The sequence below is a fragment of the Triturus cristatus genome, chromosome 1_1 (genome assembly GCF_964204655.1).
Source record: "Triturus cristatus chromosome 1_1, aTriCri1.1, whole genome shotgun sequence".
Lineage (NCBI taxonomy): Eukaryota > Metazoa > Chordata > Amphibia > Caudata > Salamandridae > Triturus > Triturus cristatus.
The window spans coordinates 296,805,758-296,829,949 of NC_140579.1; the positions used below are offsets into that span (position 1 = coordinate 296,805,758).

General features: G+C 46.8%; 1 pseudogene; it reads left to right on the plus strand.

Moving 5' to 3' along the window:
* The first annotated feature begins 968 nt into the window (after positions 1-968).
* On the plus strand, positions 969-2,198 carry LOC146870144 (28S ribosomal RNA; annotated as a pseudogene).
* The last annotated feature ends 21,994 nt before the right edge of the window (positions 2,199-24,192 follow it).

Here is a 24,192-nt window from a genome sequence, read left to right on the forward strand (position 1 = left end):
CAGCCTCCCCACCCCGGGCTCCGTCCTCGGTCCTGCCTCGTGGCAGGGTGCCAGTGATAAGGGTCCGGCGGGCCCGGGGAGGCTTCCCCTGTGCCTCCGGGCCTGGGACCCCCGGCTGGGTCCAGGGGCCCCGCCAGGCCCCGGGTTGGGGGGCTCCAGTCCTGGGCCCCGTCCCCCGGCCTGCGGCACTGCCAAAGGCCAGGGACAGGGTCCCGTTGTGCCCGGGGAGCCTCCACTTGCTTGACTGGGTTCAGGAGGGGAGGGCAGCCTCCCCACCCCGGGCTCCGTTCTCGGTCCAGCCGCGTGCCAGGGTGCCCGGGACGGGGTCTGGCAGGCCCATGGAGGCTTCCCCTGCCCCTCTGGGAGCCCCGCCAGGCCCCGGGTCGGGTGCTCCGGCCCTGGGCCCCATCCCCCAGCCTGCCGCTTTGCCAAAGGCCTGGGACAGGGTTCCATTGTGCCTGGGGAGCCTCCCCTTGCTTGGCTGGGTTCAGGAGCTCCGGCTGGGGCCCCTAGGGCCCCAGGAAGGGCGGCCTCCCCATCCGGCGGAGGCTTCCCCTGCACCCCTGGGCCTGGGAGCCCCGGCTGGGTCCAGGGGCCCCGCCGGACCCCGGGTGCTCAGGCCCTGGGCCCCGTCTCCCTGCTTGCCGCACTGCCAAAGGTTCTGTTAGGCCCTGGGAGCCTCCCTTTGCTTGGCTGGGTTCAGGAGCTCCGGCCGGAGCCCCTGAGGGCCCCGGGGGGGGGCGGCCTCCCCACCCGGGCTCCGTCCTTGGTCCTGCCACGTGGCAGGGTGCCCGGGACGGGGTCCGGAGGGCCCGGGGAGGCGAGAGAGGGGACCGAGCCTTGGAAAGCATCACAGTTCTGGCGGCGTCCGGTGAGCTCTTGCTGGTCCTTCAAAATCCGGGGGAGATGGTGTAAATCTCGCGCCGGGCCGTACCCATACCCGCAGCAGGTCTCCAAGGTGGACAGCCCGGGTTCACGGGCCGGCGTTCTGCCTCGGCCGGCGCCTAGCAGCTGACTTAGAACTGGTGCGGTCCAGGGGAATCTGACTGTTTAATTAAAACAAAGCATCACAAAGGCTCGAGGCGGGTGTTGACGCGATGTGATTTCTGCCCAGTGCTCTGAATGTCAAAGTGAAGAAATTCAATGAAGCGCAAGTAAACGGCGGGAGCAACTATGACTCTCTTAAGGTAGCCAAATGCCTCATCATCTAATTAGTGACGCGCATGAATGGATGAACGAGATTCCCACTGTCCCTACCCACTATCTAGCGAAACCACAGCCAAGGGAACAGGCTTGCCAGAATCAGCGGGGAAAGAAAATCATGTTAAGCTTGACTCTAGTCTGGCACTGTGAAGAGACATGAGAGGTGTAGGATAAGTGGGAGGCCCTCGGGCCGCCGGTGAAATACCATTACTCTTATCGTTATTTCACTTACCCGGTGAGGCGGGGTGGCGATCCCCGTGGGGTTCTCGCTTCTGGCTCCAAGCGCTTGCCGGGCGCGACCCGCTCTGGGGACAGTGGCAGGTGGGGAATTTGACTGGGGCAGTACACCTGTCAAAAGATAATACAGGTGTCCTAAGGCGAGCTCAGGGAGGACAGAAACCTCCCGCGGAGCAGAAGGGCAAAAGCTCGCAGCGATGTCGCTTTTTGATCCTTCGATGTCGGCTCTTCCTATCTTTGAGAAGCAGAATTCACCAAGCGTTGGATTGTTCACCCACTAATAGGGAACGTGAGCTGGATTTAGACCGTCGTGAGACAGGTTAGTTTTACCCTACTGATGATGTGTTGTTGCAATAGTAATCCTGCTCAGTACGAGAGGAACGGCAGGTTCAGACATTTGGTGTATGTGCTTGGCTGAGGAGCCAGTGGGGCTAAGCTACCATCTGTGGGATTATGACTGAACACCTCTAAGTCAGAATCCCCCCTAAACCGTAACGATATACCTCAGTGCCGTGGAGCCTCGATTGGCCTGGGATAGCCAGCCACTCTCGGGTGGCCGGTGCGTAGAGCCGCACGCCTGGGGACCGGAGCATGGACGGAAGGGGGCCGCCTCCATCTCCCTTAGTGCACCGCATGTTCGTGGGGCACCCTGTGCTAAATCATTCGTAGATGACCTGATTCTGGGTCAGGGTTTCGTAAGTAGCAGAGCAGCTACCTCGCTGCGATCTATTGAAAGTCATCCTCTGAGCCAAGCTTTTGTTTCTCCGTGCGTGGGTGCCTGCGGATGCCCTCTTCCACCACACCCAGGGGTGGGTCTCTCTGACGGCGGGAAGGACGCGGAAGGGGGTAACGCGGGCCCGCGGGAGGCTGCCTCTACCACGTGCCCTCTGGCACGGGGGCCTCCCCCTCCCCTCCCGTCCCTGCCCCACCGGGGTGTTGGGATGGGGGCCACCATCCCTCGCGGGTCGGCAGGGTGACCAGATTGCCTAGGCCGGCCGGCCCTCCCCGCTGCTCCTAGGCAAGTCGAGCAGGGAGGCGAGCAGCGGCAGCCCCGTGGAAGGAGCCTCCCGAGCGACTGCCTCGGAGCACCTGGCCACCCTCGCTGGTCTGCAAGGGCGACTGGGTAGGGCACCCTCCCAGGCCATCTGGGTGCTGGGTCGTCCCGGGCCATCTGGTCGCCTTGCTGCGTGACCAGATGGCCCTGCGGTGCGTGAGCCCCCCGTCCTGCAAGCCATCGGAGGGTCCGGGCGCTGGACCCGGGCAGGCTCTTGCCAGCCTGGCTAGGGCTCAGAAGCTGGGACAGGCCCCGGGGCTTAAGCTCCGCCTGGCGGGCCCAGGGGTGTGGGAGCCCCCCATCCTGCAAGCCAGCCAAGGGTCTGGGCGCTGGGGACGGAGGTCCACGGGGGCCTGGGGAGGCTCTCCCCGGCCTGGCTAGGGTTCGGAAGCTGGGACCGGGCCAGGGGCTTGCGCTCCGTCCGGCGGGCCCCGGGATGCGTGAGCCCCCCATCCTGCAAGCCATCGGAGGGTTCGGCGCTGGGGACTGGGGTCCACCGGGGCCTGGAGAGGCTCTCCCCGGCCTGGCTAGGGTTCGGAAGCTGGGACCCCACCATGAGCATCGCTGTGCCAGGCCCACCCCCTAGCCCCCCCGCACTGCGGCGGAATTCGTGCCGCAGTGAAGGGGTTAAATTGAGGTTTTGGATTTTGCTTATCTTCCTTTTTAGAAGTAAAGTCTTGAGCGCGCTGCTTGTCTCTGGACTGTGTGCGCTCCTCTCTATTATGACTGTCCTCTTTCGGAGCCTTTCTTCGAGCCCTGAAAGGAACGAGAGGAATGTGTATCAGTATCCTGATACCTGTCAGGTTTCTAATATTTTCCCTATTCCTAAGGTTTTACTTCTTTTCAGAGGGATCCTGTTGAGGAGACCTACCTCGGGACTGAGATCTCTTGTCTTTAGAGTTTTCTTTTTTATTATCCCACTTCTTTTTCAAAGAATTAGGTGTTTGTTTAAATGTGTCCTTTTCAGGAATGCCCTGTAGTTCAGGTTTTAAAGCCTTATCCCCCAAACTATCCCTGCCTAACTCTGCATATGCAGTTTCAATTATTTTGGGTAGTTCATTCTCCTGTTCTAATGAAGTGAACTCCCTTAAGCGTTGGCGGATTGCCACTGATGCTACTTCCCCTTTAATGTTAGCTAGTATTATGGCTGATACCTGGTCGTACTTATTTAATAACTTCATCCCTAGGTTTAGGGTAGGTTCTGCTCCATAGTCATTTTGTATTTGTCTTAATACATCTGGTACTACTGCTAATGAAGGAATACCATGAGTTCTGGTATATATGGCAGCAAAGACTGTACCCCAAGAGGTGAAATCCTCTAACTGTGGTGAAATCCCCGTGGGCAAACAGATTGTTAACATTCTGTGTTTTTTAAATTGTGTTGTATTTGGGAATACTGCTTCTAACTTGGTTATTTTCTGGGCTACCCAGAAAGGAATTCGTTCACGTTTTGTAGGCACTTTGCTCATTACCACGTGTAATGTTTGTGGAGTAATTTTAGTACCTGTGCTCTGTGTAGGAGCTGTAGTAGTTGTAATTACTGTTGGTTGGACCGCGAGCGTTCTTAAGACAAACAAAGTGTGTCATGTTTCTGTAGAGTTTTATCAACTCTTTGTGTTGAACAAGTAGTTCATCCTGTGGCATTGTGTCAATGTCTGGATGCGGTGTATATGTCGCTAATATCAGCCATGTTGCTCCTGGTCTTCCTAAAGGACCAAGCCTTGCTCTTGTTCTTATGCGGGGTAGGGCACCATTAAACCAGAAGATATGTTCCTTGTAGGTAAGCGGATTCTCAGTCTCCTCAAAAGAAGTGTAGACCACTGGAACTTCTTCATGTGTATAATAATGAAAAGTTTTTGTTACAGCATCTGCTTCTGGGAATAAAACCCATGATTAGAATACCTCTGTTCTGAAATCTTCGTGTGCCTCTATCGCGAATTTTACTACACCTCCTCTCTGTGGTAACGCATGTTTGACAAGTTTAACTGTCAAAGTTTTTCTTACTTTGGCTGCAATTTGTATTGCATTTGCATCTTCCTCACCAGACTGATTAAGTCCTTGGTTTAAGGCTCCTTCTTGGTCAGACATTGTGTTTAAGACACAGAATTACTGTCCAAGGAAAGAATGAAAAGGTTTTATGCACAACTTTGGGAAAGTATGTCCTTTCAAGCTTGATTAACCAACAGCCAATACATAGGATGTCTCGCCTATTCAGCTGTAGCGTAGTTTTTCTCCACTTACTCCAGACATCTCTGGGTTTTGTAAATAGGGTCTCTGAGAATAAGCACGACTGGGCTACTCAGATTCTACTGTTGAGTAAGTGTGTCATGTACATACCACGTTGGGCGCCATGTAGTGTAGTTCCAGTAGAACCCTTTCATGCAGGACCTACGCTGTTTACGGATAACATATACTGTGGGCCTGGTGGCAGACTGACTCCATACTGCTCGCAGTGCCACTAGATTCTCCTGTTATCAGAGATTAGTTTTTGGCAACCTCAGAACACAATAACCTTAGACTTGTGGAAACAATATACTACTTTTCACCCAGTGACTCGTGCATGCTTGCTTTGCTCTCAGAGAGATACATAGAAGAAACAGTTGAGCGTGTTTACAATAAGAATTTATTATACCGTTCTTCTCATGTAAAATAAGTGCGCTGCTACAACTGTAACACAGTAGCAGAGATATAGAACCAGCAGTACAGTGAATAAAAACTAATAGTATTGTTCTACCATTTTGCAATAGTCATGAACACATACATGGTTATAAAATGCATTTATAAAATAAAGTGCGTACTCCTAAGATGCCTGACTAGATGTACCTAAGTGTACCTAGCATGTGAGTAGGTGCTACAGAGCCTAAGCCTAAGAGCCAAGAATCCCACTAGGATTTAGTCAAACCCTCATACCTGAATGGTGAGAGTGTGGGACTTCGTCCTGGACTTGAGCTGGACACCCCGCAAGGGATCGTCAGACCCATGTCAGCTGGAGCGATGGCATGCCGGAGCTGCAGCGTCTCTGGTCAGTGTGTCAGCCTTGAAGCCTCAGTTCCCTCCCGTTTTCTGATAGCAAGAGGTGCTGTATATATACAGTCTATGTACGTTTGTTACCCATTGTTCAGTATGATGATGACGTTGGGGATTAAACCTTGTGCATCGATGGGAGAGGTGAAGTATACCTCCTGGAGAGTGTACTCATCAATTATTCATATGTGCTAAGGATGACATCTTAGCAATATCTATTGGGGAAAAACCCACCTTCGGCATGGAACTAGGTGAAAGGTTTGGTTTAGTCCATAAACGGCTGCAGTCCTTATAAGGCATTCTGTCCTTATTTGGAGTTATGTCCTTATAAGGCTCGTTTGTATGAAATGACTGGGAGATGATGTAGGGAAAGTGTACGAAGTTCCCTGGACCTATATTAGGGTACCGATATGAAATACAACAGTGGAGGTAGAGATTTACACTTGAAGGTTTGTAAACAGCATTTTGTAGTCCTCATCATCATTAAAAAACTTTATTTCAATTGTTTTGACCATAAAAGTGCATGTGCAATACAATACATTTAATTAAAAGTCAGTCCATCAGAACGTGGGCCAGAATTACTCATAAAAGTCCGTATGCATCACAATAATATTCCATAAAAACAGTCTATAATGGCGCATGCCTGAGTCCAGAGGCCTGGGATTGGCTTGCCAATAAAAGGGCCATTAAAGTGCATGTGCAATACAATAGCAGTAGCATTAAAATAGTCCACATGGGCATGAGCCCAAACCCCATGGCCCTCGGTAAGAGTTGCTCGTGAAAGGTTCATGTGCCTTACAATAACATTTCATATAAACAAACTGTATAAACATACGCCCATAGCCAGAAACCAAGGTTTAGATTATTAACACAGAGGCCATCACACCCATGTCAAATTCAAGAGAATGCACAAATATAAAACATTCATAAAACCAAGTATGCATCATATTATAATTAGTAACAACATGTTAAAAATCATAAAAGTTGTAAACAGGTTAAAATATCCTAAGTCCAATTAAAAATATTATGGGATAATCAACCAGTACCTATGGACTAGACTCCAGGAACACTCAACGTACACACCACCTAGAAAATAAAAAGCGTGATACTGAAAATACAATGGGCAGATGGGTGTTATATTTCAGTATCCTAAAAGCCTCTACACAATGCTTGGTTCCCAGGTTTCTACATAGATGAATCAACCATCGATGTCTGGCCTTCTTATAACCTGGACAGAAAAATATTATCTGGTAATTCATCTCCGCTGCATTGTTGTAAGCCGGACAGCCCAAAATGGGTGAACCCACCTGTTAGAATTGGGGATCTCTGGTTGGCACAGGTAACGACTTGTGACAAGCAGGGATCTTCTCCTCTAGTCAGGGTAAGGGGTTACACTCCTAACACAACCCCTGCTCACCCTCTAGGTAGCTTGGTGCGAGCAGACAAGGCTTATCTCAGGGCGTTACAGGTTAAGCATTTGTGACCACATACAGTAACTCAGTGACAACACCACAAATGGACTCCACACTGGGATTATCAAAAATAAGTATTTTTATATAGAAAGAGTTAGCACAAGACCAAATAACGATAAAAAGGCCTTATTGTCAATAAGCAGTTCTTGTTTCAAGCGTAATTTCAAGGTTCTGTGCGGTTCGTTCCTCTTCGTACGGTTCGTACGGGGATAAGAGGTGCTTAAGAACGGGTCTCACAACGCTAAAGACGCTGCGAAGCGTACACCCTGCGGTGCTTAAGAACGGGTCTCACAACGCTGCAGGTGCTCCGGTGAGAAGCGTACACCCTGCGGTGCTTAAGACGTACACAGTACCTTTGTCTTGGAGAGTTCGTCACGGACGATGCAGTGAAACCAAACGCGTTGTACGGTGCGATGTCCTCCTGTTACGGTGCGAGCTACGGCTCTTTGGGGGGCCTCAGTCGCGTTGTTCGAGGGGAAGGTGCGTAGGTACGGTGCTCTTGATGTTCGTTGCGGAGTACGAGCCGTACCTTGAGAGCGGCGCCTTTTCCTTAAGTGCGGTGCGAAGCAGGCAGTACGCTCCGATTCTGAGCGACGTACCCAGCCACTCTACGCGCCGCAGCCTGCCCACAACAGGGGTAGGGGGCACGCTTGAGCAGTACGATGCGAAGAGGGGAAATCAAAGTGCGGCACAAAGTCCTTCCTTCACGGTGCGAGCTACGGCTCGTAGGGGGGCCTTAGTCGCGTTGTTCGAGCCGGACAGCTTGGCACAGGCTTTTCAGTGTACGCGCCGATCAGCGAGACGCACACTTATCTTGGCTTCGGTGCTACGGGGAGAACGGTGATTCTCGGTGGCGTTTCTCAAGGCGGTGAAGTCCACTGGTCCTGGGACTTCGTTCAGGGGGCAAGATCAGTCACAAGCCCTTGGAGATCTTAAAGCACAAGTTGAAATAAAGTTTCTTAGCAATCTTTCTCCTCTCCTTCAGCAGCAAGGCAACCACTGCAGGCCAATCCCCCAGGTCAAGGACAGTACTCCTCCTACAGCTTTCCCGGTCCCTTCTCCTCAGGCAGAGGTTCGTCTTATCAGCAGTATCTGATTTCTTAGGAGCAGGGCTCCTACACTTATACTACATTTCTTTTGTTCTTTGCGGCCAGGGGGCCTTTGCCTAGTTCAGTCTGGTTTCTGAGCACTTTGTTGACATGATGCAGGCTTCTGCTTTCAGTGTGCAGGGCAGAGACATCAGACGCTCCACAGGAGGTGGAGCCAGCATTCTGGTGGCAGAGCACAGCCCTATTCAAAGTCCAGGTGTACTCCTCCCACCCATCCTGGTGTAATCTTCCTATTCACCACCTGGCTGCCCAACCTGTCTCCTGGAATTCCCCAGCCCTGTCACTCACACAAACCAGACAGCAGATACACATCAGCGCAGAGGCGGGCTGAAATGGTTAGGCAAGCAAATGCCAACTTTCTAAAAGTGGCATTTGCAAACACAGAACATTCAAATAAACCTTGCTACAAGATGTATTTTATTATTCTGAGTTCAGGCATACTAAACTCTAATTCCTACCATGTTCCCTGAGTCCGCTAGGATTATAGAGTGTAATAATTCCAGCAGCCCATTCTGGTTTATGGAGAACAGGTAGCCTTACAATAGTGAAAAACGAAAATGGCTGTAATTCACTATTAGGACATGCCACACATATCAGGGCTTGACCTACCTTATGCGTACAATGCACCCTGCCCTTGGGCCTACCATAGGGTGACTAATATGAAGTTAAGGGAAGGTTTAGGGACTGGCAAGTGGGGGCACTTGCCCAGTCAGCATGACAGTACCAGACTGCACGCAGGTTCTGCAATGGCAGACCTTAGACACATTTTACTAGGCCGCTTCTGTGGGTGGCACAACCAGTGCTGCAAGCCCACCAGTAGCATTTGTATTTACAAGCCCTGGGCACTCCTGGTGCACTTTACTGGGGTCTTACAGTAAACCAAATAAGCCAATCATGGAATCCAACCAACATATACATTTTTATATAGGGAGCACTTGCACTGTGGCACTGGTTGGCAGTGGCACAGTGCTCTGAGCAGCCAACACCAGCAAAAACATGAGGCACAGCGATAAAAAGTGGAAGGGAGACTCACGCCAAGGTGCCAGGTCTAACACCACCCATTTATTTGTAAAGGCACGCATTGGAAGTACCCTATGCCTAAACTGCAGGTATAACTTCCTGGCAAGGGCCGGTTGGAAATCATCCAGTACAGGCTTTAGTCTATACTGATCTTTGATTTGCAAAAAAACACTGTGGTAAGCGTGCCAGTTGTAGAGCTCCCCTGGAGGAAGGTACGTTTATTCTTCCTATAGCTCCCTATCAAGTCCTTCCTGGATATTGTAGGGCAGGTTACCTCTGTGTTATACCATAGGTTGGCCCTTCCCATGGCCACAAATGTGTCCCTGACAAAGGCCAACCATGGTAGTTTTCCTGTACCCTGGAGGCTCAGCACCTCTCAGCTCTGCCCTGTATTCAGCTAGTTGTGGGGTAGCTCACAGGCGACACCAGAATATGAGGGGTCTGAAGGGAACTTCATCTGCAACTGGTCTAACTTCAAGGTCCAAGCGAAGCGGTGTAAGGAGGGAACTAGGGGGAAGGCCAAGTAGCTATCTGTCAAAGGTATTCTCAATTTTTACTATGTTACCAGATGGGCGATGGCTCCAGATTTCAGCCCCATATAGGGCAGCACCGCTGGCTTGCACTTTATATATTTCAACCACCGGGCCAACAGGTTTATAGATGGAATTCCAGGATACCTTTGTCAGGCCCCCCGTTGTCTGAGCCAGCTTCAAGCGCTTTCTTAATTTGGGCACCCCAGTCCATTTTTTCCGTGAGTGTGATCCCAAGATAATCAAATACGGACACCATCTCCAGGGGACTGCCTTCTAAACAAGGGTTTGGCCAAATGCTAATACCTGCATTGAACACCATATATTTGTTCTTCTGTATGTTAATCTCGAGCCCCCTGCAATAATAGTACTTTAGATCTATTGTGGTACTATTCAGTGTACTACAACATGCACTTTGTGTATAGGCCCATGAATATTTTGGCACATATTTACATGTAATTTGGCTAATTGATGCCTCATGCCCTCACACCATTTCATTACGTTTTTTTTTAACATATATCACAAGTGACTGGCAGAAGCATGAAGTATTTTCCCTCCTTCCAAACGCTAATGAAGCAAAGCTGAAGGAATCAATCAGAAAACTCTGCCTCCAACGCAGAGGTAAGATGCGGATTTCACGTGCAACTACTCTACCATTTCTGCAATCCTCATATCAATCAGTTCGTTATTTTGGGAACACTTTATATCGATATGATTGAGAGCAGTTGTGCGGTTTATTGTGTGTTAAAGGCTGTGCCGTAGGATGGAAATGCATTCTATGACAATGATATAGGAATTGACCCATCCGTAATCTTTAATCAGATTCCATTGTTTGCTATTTTGGCAGCACGCTTGTGTGAATATTTGAATAAGAGCAGGTTTCCGAGTAAAGGTGAAGAATTTCGATCAACTTATAATTAATTTGATCAACTTCCTTATACAGGGAAAATGTCTCAGAGGCTTTTAAAGAAGGATGCAAAGTTTTTTTTTTCTTAAGCTAAACGGATTCAGAATTAAGAAGGGCTTTAGTTCTTGATTTTGGAAAAAACATTTGATATAGTCATAATATCCTGCAGTTTTAACAGGATGCCTTTTAATGGATCACTGCAAAAAGAACTATTGATGGACAGAATGCAGAACAAAGTAATGCATTCACCCCAGTACAGAGATCTGGGCCTAAATCCATCGTTTTTTTGCTCACCATGCCATTCCAGTTTGAACCCAGCCATATGCAAATCAGTCTTGACCCTGTGCCTCATGGGAACAGTCCAGCCCGAACTGCCAAGCCAAGTCCTCCCTGAACTGGAACCAAGCATCCTAGGACCGGTTTCGGGGTTTCACCCCTCTTCATCCAGAATAGCTCGATTCCAGTGGCATGGAGAGCACGGGACTCACGTCTGAGCATACCCGTCCCACTCGGGGTGACAAATGCAAAAACAACAGTTGATGGACAGAATGCAGAACAATGTCATACATTCACCCCAGTACAGAGATCTGGGCCTAAATCCATCGTTTTTTTGCTCACCCTGCCATTCCAGTTTAATGGATCACTGACATCCTTTGAAAAGAGAGACAAACAGGGGCTAGATCAAACTGTAACGCATCCAACATGGAATCATTTTTACTCTTTAACAAGCCAAGCAGTTTCTTGGCCTTCAGTCTATTCATTCTCCCAGCAAACGGGCCACACTATCCTGGAACTGGTTCCCTTCCACTGACTATAATTGGATTATCTTCCCACCAAGCCTACATACCCTCTCTAAAACTGTACATCCCTAAAGACTCAGCGCTGGGATGCCCAAGGATAGCTATGCGCTTTATAAGTGCTAATAGAATAGAATAGACTCTGCCTGGATCACCATCCAGAACATTAGTCACCTGGCTAGCCAATCTGACATTGGCATTTTCCCAGTGTGCTGAAGGCTAGGTGGCTCCTTTCTGATGGTACATGTTGCCACAAGCCACCCATCAAAACATGCCATGGCCACATTTTGGCTGTGGCTCCAGCGGTGTGAAGAGGCTGGCTTGAACAATTCTGCTGGGGCTGTTTTTGGTTTCCAGTCTGCCCCTGAGAGCCAGAGAGTTGGGATTCATGCTCAGTCTTCTCCTCAAACAGGTGACAAATAGAGAGGCTTAAAAATCCAAAGTTAAGACCCATTTGGAAACTGGAAAGCTGTGGACCCAGCCTCAAATACAACCATAATACAAACCTGCCTACTTTTTAAAACCATCTTTCTCATGTTCAAGTACTTTTTAGTGGGTTTTTTGTGTTAATGGGTCCAAATGTTCCTCATGGAGCACTCTGGTTAGTCGTGGCTGTTGAACTTTCAACAAACACACAAAAGGTGGGATGAATGCTTGCAATAAGTCTAACCACTGGCAATCACTTGAGGGTACCAATCCAAACATCGTTATTTTGCCCACCATGCCACCTCAGTTTGGACCAAATCATATACAAAATCAGTCTTGACCCTGCTCCAATAGGAACAGTGCAGCTCAAACTGCCAGGCCAAGTCTTCTTTGATAGGGGCTCATCAGTTGAGTGTAGCTTGATTCCAGTGGCCTCACACCTCATCTCTTCGTTCAATCCGAGCCCACATTCTTCCTATGCCTCTTGACCCATCTCATTCACAGCACAACCATCCCCATGCCTGTTGTCTCTCCTAAGCAGCATCCATCTGCCTCATCCTAGTCTTTATACACCTACCCAAAGTTTTACAGCACCTCATTCGCTATCTATGTACCTATGACGTCCCTACCCACACCTTAGCTACACCTCCATCACCACTACCTGTTCCCACCTCAGTCATTACCCATCTGCTCAACACACACCCACCCCACCCATGACTATCTGTCCACTGGTACACCTATGCCTCACTTCAGTCATAATTCAACTCCCACCAGCTCAGTCTTTATAAATTTTTCAAACATTTACCTGTACCCCTGATTTCACTACCTGTATGACCTCTGCATCTCTGTCCCCATCTCTGCCTCTGCCCACTTTCCACCATACCTCTACCCCCACTTCTGACACTACCCAACCAGACCTATGCTCTCCCAGCTGTCACTTGTTTAAAATCCTGCCCCCACCCAGGTGTGCAACATATTTGCTTCCACAATGCAAACAAAACTATAGTGACAGGATCAGCTGAGCCCTGCTGACTACAAGATACAGAGAGCAGTAGGACGTGATACGCTCTTCCTGCTTTCATGAAAAGATACTTGCCTGACTCTTTTCCCGAAACTCTCTTTGGGACTGGCAGCAGCAACCCAAGGACACTGCCCTTTCTGCACTCTAGTCTTCTCACTGACTATACTGTATGGTCGATGCACAAGCTGAAGTGACCCAGGAAGCCAAACACAGTGAATTGCACAGAATGTATCATACAATGCAAGCTATTTATTTCGAAAATGAAGTCACCACTGTGACGACAGTGTGAGTTTTGTTAATTGATACCTGCACACCAAATCAGGTGCATACCATGATTCTCCACAAACAAAAAACTAAGCTATATGGCATGGGTACTCGTAAACACTTTCCCAGCCCAAAAAGTTTGGTTTCTGGTGTGACCAAGGGCCACACTGATACCAGCAGGGGGTGGTGGGTGTTGAGGGGTTAGATGGTTGGAGTGGAAGCAAAGCATGTACACCTACTGGCTAAATTGAACAATCCCGTCTTTCCCATTTGACCAAATTGTGTGATACTGGACAATTTTTTTTATTTTACTTTCCCTCCAGCCACATATAACAGGACCTCGAAATGCATGACTTCATAATGTGCACTGTACAAAATCTTCTTCTGTGTTTCATTTAAAAACTATCATTTTGTTCATGTCTGATTGAAACCCCAGCCACCCACAGGGTGCACATAACAACTGACTTGCCTCTTAGTTTACTATTGACATTGCTGCCAGGGTGGTGGGGATGCATGCATGTTTCCTAATTCATGTTTAGAAACTATCACCTCTTCAAAACAAATACTTTTCAATGCACTGATAGAATCTGAATTACTAAGGTAAAAGGTTCAGCATGTTAATAAAATACACTTTTGAATTTTGAAGAGAGTTTATCATATTTCTACATGCTTGCTGCAAGATGTCTTTATAAATGAAGGTGTTCCTAAAGTTAAGCAGTTCAGGACTTCCTACTTAATTCTTCTCTTTAACTGCAATTAACATTTAAATAAATGCTTGCCCGTTTATTTAAAATATTTGTTATGTTAGTGTTCTGTCGAGTAAACAGCAGCCCAGTGCTGCTGTTGACCAGAGGGCCGCAGGTAAAGGTCAGGAGGGCCGCATGCGGCCCCGGACCGTACTTTGAATATCACTGCTATAGGGGATGTAGCTCATTTTCTACTAGCCCCATCCCTCAATTAAATTGCCATTGAGCACCAGTAAGGATTTTCAGAGTCCATCTCGTTTCCTAAGTAGGTTTTTAGGTGAAACCCTACCAGACAGCATAGTAGCATAGACAAAATGGAGATCCTGCTATTTGGTAACTGCTTTTCACCATTGCAAAAGTGCCCAAACTTTGTACCCGCTCCCCCACCACAGTGGAAGTAGCAAGAAATCTTAGAGTAACATTTGACACTTCACTCTCCTTCCACCCGCAAGCTCTTGATGTGGCTGGGACATGTTTCAATTGAATCAAATCTTTAAAGAAGTTTTTAGACTTCCTCCCATTAGCCACCAGGAATACCGTTGCTTTTGCCCTCATTATCTGCAGATTGCATTACTGCAGATGGTGCAATATGCGGCGGCCAGACTCGTGCTGAAACTCCCCAGAAGTAGTTCGGCTTCCAAAGCTCTTAAAACTCTACATTGTCTTGCAGTATACAAAAGAATCCTCTTTAAGATCTTCGTACTGGTCTTCAGGGCATTCAAAGCCACTGGTCCCAAATACTTTACGGCCAGATTCTTGCATCACATAACCCTAACAACTCTCAGTTCCTCACGCATGAACCTTTTCAAGCTCCCTTCATTCAGACTGAAAACCTGAGATGGCAAATTCTTTTTAGTGCAGGGGTCCAATGCAAGGAATAAGCTCCCCAGTCCTCTTCGGTTTATATAATCCGATGCCTTCTTTAAAAAGCAGTTAAAGCCCTGCCAATTTTGGCCCGTGATGCACTCTGCCACTCCCTCATCTAGTCAGCTTTTCTTGGTTATCAGCTTGAAACGTGCAGCTCCAGGATGCTCCTCGTGAGTGGCAGTGCGCTATACAAGTGTACAATTAATTCATTCATTAAATGCGACACTCCACTCCACGCCATTCCACTCTGTGCCACTCCACTCTATGCTTCTGCACTCTACAACCCTCCACTCTGACACGACACACCACTCTACTCTTCACCACTCCGCTCCACTCTAAGCCATTGTGAAGCACTCTGTCACTTCACTCTATGCCACTCTATGCCACTATACTCTGCGTCACTCACCTGTACGCCACTCAAATCTGCAACACTCTATGACACACCACTCCACTCTACGACACGTTATTCCACTTTACATCTTGCCAGTCTACATCACTCTGCACTGCTCCACCGCACTCTACGCTACTGCTCTCTATGCCACTTCACTCTATGCTACTCCACTATATGCCACTGCACTCTATGACACAACACTCTATGGCACTCTACTCCATTCTATGATACAACACTCTACTCTTTCCTATGACACAAGACTCTACTCCATCCTACGACACTCCACTCTGACACTTTACTCCACGGTAAGGTATGCCACTCAATTCTACATAACAACACTTTACAACCCTCTCTCTATGGCCTTCACCTCTAATACCCGACACTCTACAACCTGACATGACCCTCTACGATACTCTACTCCACTTTATGCCACTTCACTCTACTCCAATCTATAACACTCCATTCTTATGACACTCTACTTTATGTCACTCCATTGTACGACAACCTACTCCACTCTACAACACTCTATGCCTCTCCATTCTATGACACTCTTCTCTACAATACGCTATTCAACTCTGCCAGTCCACTCTAGGACACTGTACTCCACTCTAGGACACTCTACAACACTGTACTGCACTCTACACAACTCCCTCTATGCCACTCCATGCCACCTTCCTCCACTCTATCTATGACACACTACTCCACTCTACGACACTCCACTCTACCCTAATATGATTGGGTCTTTTTTTACTCACACACCTTTATTCAACCTAATCCCTAGTAGATTAGGCCTTCAGTTCTGAAGATTATCCCAAACAGATAGCCACTTTACGTGGCAAGAAACATGTTGACCTTTTTATACACAACTCTATGAGCTGGATCAGACCATTATGTCCGCATCCAGCCACCCACTGCTTTTAACTATAACAAAAGGACCCATAGTTACCTTTAGCTCACACAACACCAATCCACACCTATTCACACTTAGAGCACTGCTATTCATGCTTTAGAAACGGCATTTAAATCAAAAGGTTTTCTGGCAAAGAGCCCTCTCGAGGGGCCTATTGGGCATTGCAGCGCCGGCCCAATGAGGAGCTGCCCTATGATGAAGCATGACATTCATTTGGATGTATGAGGGCCATAGGTCCTGAGCAATCGTATCCCCCAATCTAGTTTCTCAGTTCACCACCTACCTTATCTCTGTTTCGCTTTTTAATTCTCTTAATAGGAACTGCATACTCTATTGATTGACAGAATCTAATGTAGTGCCAGAAGTGCTGAACAAACAACCAAAGGAATGCATCAGGTGTGGTATGCACAAAGATAGATACAAGAAAATACTGAAAACAAATGAGACAGTTTGGGTAAGAGCACATGGAAAAGGGGTATGCTATGTGGTGGATAACCCCAGTCAAAAATAATAATACTTAACAGTTAAAACCTATGTGCCCCGCCAATAAAATATATCCTAAGATTTAAAAAAATGAAAAATATTGATGTTGGCAACTTACATGTTTAAGTTTCAATGATGTCAACTAAAGACTTGTCTCACATCTGTAGTTGGAGTCTCCAGTGCCAGAGAAATTAGAGGGTGAACTAATTTATTTTACAGTGCACTCTACAAATCCCCAGACAAAAATACAGACATTGATGTAATGATTTTGCAAGAACCCATGTGTGAACTTCCACGTGTCAATTTCCAATTTCAAGTCTTTATTGCGATTTTCATCATTAAAGACAACAAATACAGTAAAACAATTGTAAAAGAAAAAACAAAAATAAAAATTAACAATAATGGACCAGGATCACATCATAGACTGCAGGGATTACATACACAGCAGCGGTGTTACAAATAAATATTGAATTAAGATAGCCAGTAATCAATAAAATAACAATGTAATAAATATTTCATATTTAAAATGCATCAATAATAAAATAACCATATTATCAAATTAGGCATAATTTGTGTGCGCGTATAATCCAAAACCAGTGGAGAAATTTTGCTACAGCAATAGTCAGATTGTGAGGTGTTGGTTTTGAGACACCGCAAAGCCTCGACACTCGTCTTTAGACCTAATAGTAAACAGATTGGTTTCAACCAAACCCGCCTAGGAATTCTATACTCCGGACAGATAAATAGGACATGCGCGATACTTTCCCTTTGAGCAATACAAAAAGGGCAATCCGGTTTAAGGCCTAATCGCCATTTGGCTACAAAGCAATTGATAGGAAGAGTTCCCACCCTAAATTGATGATATCGCTTCCTATCTTCTACAACTGTAATGCAGTCCCAGTAGTTTTCAAAAAAGGGACTATCCTTTTGATCCAAAAAATCCGAAGTTAGAGACGGGCCAACGCTTGAGCCAAATCTACTTTCCGTAACTACTCGCCAATAAAATTCTTTTAGAATTTTTTTGGGGGGAAAAATGTGTAATGTAGGTTCATCCCATAAACTTGCTAGGCCCATAGCTCGATAAAGTAACCTGACCTCACTCATCCAAGCAATCTTGTGCGCCTTATCAACCCCCCTAACGTCCAATAATGCCCGGCCATACTCAGAGTTTGGGAGTCACCCAGAGCCGCCTCCAGTAGGCCACTGGACGATAACGTGCGATATCCTCTAAAAACAAGACCCCCCAAATCATAGTAAAAGGGTATAACGGGGGTGGATACTGGGAGGCCAGTAATAATACGCAAAAACTTGCTTTGGGCCCGAGTTAACTGGGTAAGATTACTATGACCCCACAGTTCTGCCCCATAAAGAATTGCCGAGCTTACCTTGGCATCGTATATTTTGAGGGCTGGTAGGATAGGTCTAGTGTGAGACAGGTGGAGCTCTTTGGTTAGTGCACCCATTAGTTGGGCATGCTTAGTTAATACTTGGTCTATATGCGGTTTCCAGTTTAGCTTCGACGCAAGAGTGATACCCAGGTATGAAAAAACCTCAGTCTGATCTAATTTAACTTTATTCATAAACACTGTCCCTCTGACGTGTTTGGATTTGTGCAAGACCATGAATTTAGTTTTGGTTACATTTACAATAAGCCCATGATCCTTGCAGAAAACTTCAAACACGTCAATAGCTTTTTGAAGGCCTTGTTGAGTTTTAGAAATTAATAAAGTATCATCTGCAAACATCAACAGGGGGATCAACTTGCCATCCAACTTGGGGGCATCAGTGGGAGTATCCTTAAAATAGTTGATCACCCCGTTGATGTATAAGGAAAATAAAGTCGGAGCTAAAACGCACCCTTGGCGAACACCTCTGGCAATTGGAAAATTATCTGTGACATTACCAGATTGATTCCATCTGACTTGGGCAAAATTATCCTCGTGTAATTTCATTAAAAAGTTTAAAATATCTAGGGGCATGCCTTGATCTATAAAAACTGACCACATTTTTGCTCGAGGGACTAAATCAAAAGCTGATTTGAGATCAACAAAGGCTGCAAAAAGCAAACCCTCACCCAATAAGACCACCCGCCAGTAAATTAACAAAAACCTAAGTACCTGATCTATGGTACTTGTATGACTGCGAAAACCGGCCTGGAGAGGTGAAAGAACTTCCTCCTCTTCGATCCATCCTTGAATCCTTTGTAAAACAAGCCTAGCTATCACCTTCTGTATGCAGTCAATCAGGCTTATAGGTCTGTAGTTACCTGGATCAGAACGTTCACCCTTCTTGAAGATCGGAATGATCTGAGCTCCCTTCCAGGTGTAAGGTATGGGTGTGCCTTTGGATATGCAATTTGCTAGGCACAAGATGTACGGTGCCCATAATTCCTTGTCATGCATAAACAAGTCAGCTGGGACCGAGTCTAAACCAGGCGCTCTACCTTTGGGGAGGGATTTCAGCACCTTATTCACCTCATTTAGAGTGAAAACCAGAGGAACTACATCCTTAGTTAAGGAAGTAGTTGATAGACAGCAGTCCTCTGGTACTTCATTAGACGCAAACTGAGATGCATAATGTGAAACCCACAGATTGGGTGGCACAAAATTAGTGGGTTCTTCTCTCTTTGAACCCCTTCCCCACCTAATCAGGTCCCAAAAGGAACACATTGAACGTTCTTTGCTGGCAGAGTGGAGGTCCCTCCAGTATTCCTGGTCCCATGCTCGTTTAGCTTCATATTGTGCTTTTTTGTAAGATGCACGAGCATTCCTGATGCAGACAATATCTTTAGTTTTTACAGCATCTGACAGGGACTGATATGCAATCCTACAGGATTTCCCATACCACTGATTCTCCTTTCTGGTTGGTCTATTGGGTCTAGCATGGGTCTGCTTTGTAAAGAAGACACTGAGTTGATTAAAAAATTGGGTATGGATAATATTTATATTGCCCAAATCTTCCTCCTGAGCAATAGAATTTTGTAAGGCATTAGTAGCCTCGATGGTTAATTTCCTAATGGTTAAAATCTGCCTCTCATTCCCCAAAAAATTAGCCCACTTAACGCGCCTTGAGTCATTGGTTATAACAACTTCAGCCTTCCTAGGAGGAGACTCCTGACATTTGGTTTTAGGTAATTGGAAGGAAAGTAGTAGGGGGCATGATCGCTCTCTACTCTTGCCACCACTTCCATATCCTTAATTCTAGACCAATGTTCTTTGTTAGTAAGTATATAATCAATGCGACTTTTACGAAGGCCATTGTTAAACGTAAAGGCCCCTTGCTTATCGGAAGCTGATCTACCATTTATTGCACGGAGCCCTTGACCAATACAAAGAACCTTAAGCTGTAGTGCAGCCTCCGTCCACTTCTTAATTGGTGATAGTGTCAAGTGGGGAATATTCCAGGCACTATCCTCATCATACGTGAGGTCAATGTCATTAGTGTCCAGGGGTTCGAAGCAACAGTTAAAATCACCCGCTACTATGACATAACCATTTCTGCAATACGTGTCCAGAAGCTGGTCCAACTCCTCCACAGTCCTTGATGCTTTGCCCCCGGGTAGCCCTCTGGCATAAACGTTAAAAACATAAAGGTCTTTTTGACCGGGGCACTGGACAAGTACAAGCAAAATATCATTACTTTTGGAATCCAGTTGGGTCAAATTGTATCCACTGTCCTGTTTGATCCACATTAAGAGACCCCCCTTAGCCCTTCCATGGAGACTGGGAACAGCAGGAACATAGAAGCTAAGGTAGCCAGGTCTATAATCCAGGTTGGTTGACCATGTTTCCTGCAATAGTATAAAATCCCTATTATCAAGAAAATTGGACCAATCAGTGGATGCAACCTTATTCCTAAGCCCTGCCACATTCCAAGAAATTAGGGACGAGAAGCCCTTGGGCTCATCATAGCCTTGGATGGCACTTGGCAAGACTTCATGTAAAGCTCCAGTAACTTGAACCCCAGGTTGCACTAGACAAGAAACACCATGTGGAGCAGCTCGCGGTGAGACAATCTCACCGGGAGGAGCAACAGTGTGTGTTCCTCGTGAATCTGAAACTAGGCCGTGGCCGAGTCAATCATTACAATCTAATGAGCTCAGTACCTCAAATCTGTTGCTAATTGGGGTGGGTCTAGCATAATGATCAGAACAAGTGGCTAGATCTCTCCCTATTGTTGGAACCTTGGAACAGGGAGGATAGAAATACCCTAGGGGGAGGATATTAATGCAATCTTGATGAATGATCAGGGAACCTGCCTGTCTTAAGATATGTTCGATCAGTTGGGGGGATGCAAAGTTAACTACTACACAGTCTCCCTCCAAGCTCTTTTTAGTATCTCCTATCCATTCCACCCTACGGACCATCTTAAAATTTGAATACAAGGCACCACCCAGCACTGTTCTGGTCTTTAAGTGATGTAATACTTTATTTTTGAGTGAAGACCAGTGCTCCTCCATCCCATCTGATATTTTGGGGACATTGGCGAGAATAATAGAATAGGGACACGCCTCTGGGGGGAGATGAAATTTGGGGTGTTTCATAGAGATACGATAAGTATCTTTTGGAGTGGTCCTAGGGATCTCTCTGGCAGAGATAGAATCTCTTTGCTGGATAAGATTTGTAGGAACAATGGTTGTCTGAGGTACAGCCTGTGCTTTAGATGCATGCACACCAATATCCAGACGATTAACTAGAGGCAGTTGCACTGGAACACTATCAAGACGTGTTATTTGTTTAGACCCTAGGAGAGAACCCTGTTGGGTTAATATTTGTTTCTCCAAATCTAATAGTCTAGAATCAATTATCTCAAGTTTTGCCAAAACCGGAGTGATCAGGGCCTTGAAGCGCTCCTCCAAAATTACCGCAAATCTAGACATAGAATCACCCTCACTAGATTTGTCAGAGAAGTGGATAATCTGGAAGCTTTCTGGTAGGGTGATAATAGGATTGTCCCGAGTCAGTTGGCTTCCTATTTGTGGACCTTGGACAGTAGTTATAGGACATTTCCTCGCTTGCTTAGCTTTTGGTTTGTTACCCTTACTAGCACTAACAGCCTTCCGCTTCCTTTGGGGCTGTTTGGGTCTAGTGGCTTGCTCACCACGTGCCTGCCTAGTACGTGTATTTGGAGGGGAAGGGGACTGGCTAGTAATAAATGGGCATGAAGTATGAATGGAAGTAGCTCCCCTGGGCAGAGCCTCATTTGATAGGGCAACTGAGCCATGAGACAAATCTGTCGAAACATTAGGACTACTCGTAGAGGAAATTGGGGGGGCAATATTCAAGGTGGTAGTGATGTTGCACATTGGGTCGAGGGATAGTCTCCTCTCGACCAGTTCAATCTCTTTGGCAACTACAGTTTCAGACCGTTTGAGGAAAGCGTCTAAAGTACCAGACCCCCCTTTCGTGTTCCTAGTAACTTTGGCCATGTTGCAATTGCAGTGCACGAAATGAAAAAAGTCTCAAAGTCCGGATACACAGAACACAAAGGTAAGACAAATGAATGCCACTATACCACAAGTTCTCATACATGTCAGGGAGAAGTCAAAATAAAACTTATCTGGGCGCAGCGGGAGCAGTAAAGCGTCCAATAGCAAGTATGAAGATGTAAATGAGGGGGCCCAGCCCAGCCTCAATCGGCCTCAATCGGCCTCGGACGGCCACAGACGGCCTCGGACGGCCACGGACGGCCACGGACGGCCACAGACGGCCTCAGACGGCCACAGACGGCCACAGGCGGCCCCGCCCTTGTCCCGGGCTTAGCCCGGCGCCGCCCGCGCGCGATCCCGCGACGCGGGGGCTCTCCTCTGATTTAAAGCGCCTCCGGGCGCGGAAGAGGCGTGGGCGGCTTCCTGCCGCTATGGACTCTGGGCGATGTAGTGCACACTGCCGCCGCGCGGGTTTTCAAATGCGGCGGCAGTGGCAGAGAAGGTAGGCGCCGGGGAGAACAAACCAGGAGCACGTAGCAGGTATGGCCCAGGCAGACAGCAACAGCACACAGAGCCTTCCACGTGTCTTTATCTGTAAACACAAAACAGGTCTGCGGATATGCACGCGAGGACTCCGGTTTCATAAAAGTTTTTGTAAAATATGCCTATGGTGCTTGAGGGACGTGGACCTTTCACAGCATTGTGCTGTTTTTAGAGTGATTGCGGAGGCTGATTTGGGCTGTGACTAACCCACGTGTGCTCTGTATGATTGTTGCATGTATTCCTTTTCATGAAATCCTTAGCTATAGTTATCATTAGATCACCCCCGTTTACCCGCAGGATTACAGAGGTCCTCTGTACTTGAGATGGTCTTGTGCAGGTGGCATGCTGAAACAGAAGGATTGTTTTTTAGATTTCACTTACACATCGATTGTGCCGTGCTTGCGAATTCTCTTGTGAACTGAAAAAAAAAAACTAAAAACATGCTTCGAGCCTGCCCATTACTTACCTTTACTTACGTTTGGTTGGCTCCGACGTCACTTTCTTTTCCTTGCTTTTCATTGGGCACTGTCTCCTTTCTCTTTCTCTTCAGTTCTTCCGGTCTTTGTTGGAGCTTGGACGAAGTACAGTTTCCTGCCTGCGGCCAGTGTAATCCAGTGGCCTCCCACTTGCATAGGTACCTTTTTATTTTAGTTTAGTTTAAAGTAGTACTGAAGCACTCCATTAGAGTGCATGTGTTTTGAGTCCCTCTCCATCCTCCCTGTCCCTACCATCTTCCTCCTGATTCTGTTAATGCCCTATTCTTCTTACCCGTAGCTACGGGGGGGCCTGTGAGGGCCGGGCCAGCCTTTTTAATGTTTGGGCCCCCCCCCCCCCCCAAATGACTTTCTTGGGATAAATACCTATTTCCGTTTCTGCATTTTAGTTGTGCAGCTACATTTCTTATCTGTTTCTGCTAGCAGCAGAGAACTATTTATTATTCTCACAGTTCTATTTTGTGTCACACATTTGACCAAGGAAAGCAGAACGGCAAGGGAGCCATAGGCATTGGTCTGAATAATAAACTAATGACACAAAAAATAGATCAGAGTATTTTTTAAATAATAAACAAGTATGTGCAAATATGATGATGTTTCTTTATAATGTTGCACCACCACATGGTTGAAAAGGATACAAGCATATTGCAATATTTACATTGACTAAATGAGTTCCGATACTGGCTTCTCCATTGCACTAAATTGTTTGGTCCTCAGTCATTCAATTTATCGCCATGTCATATTTCTTATTCCAGGGTGCATATGGGTCTCTAATCAGGAACTCAGTTTGAGCTTGTAAATTTTACTTGCATGTGCATATATCTTTTTTTTACAAGTGCAATGAAAGTTCTGTACCTCACAGAAATTTTGACTCTTAAATCCTTGTGAGTAAAGTTCCTGTGGGTGGTGACTGGGTGGTTCAGGGCTGGAATTCCAGTGACATTTTTGAACATCCACAAACACACATATTTGTAGGTAGTCAGAACCCAATTTCAGACCATTTTCTATCTTGGGGAGATTTACGCTTGCCAACAGCACGAACACATTCCTTACCAGGATTGAGATGTTAGCACGTGTGTTAGCACTTGCTACTTTTTATTATGTGTGAAAAACACATCATTATATTCTGGCATACAAAACAATTCACAAACGTTCGCCAAGAATACTTCTAAAAAGCTTTTCAAAAGTCATAAATCTGTATCCACGCCAGTTGTTAAACCTGAACACATAACTTTTCACTTTTTTTTTTAAGTCTCAGGCCCATAC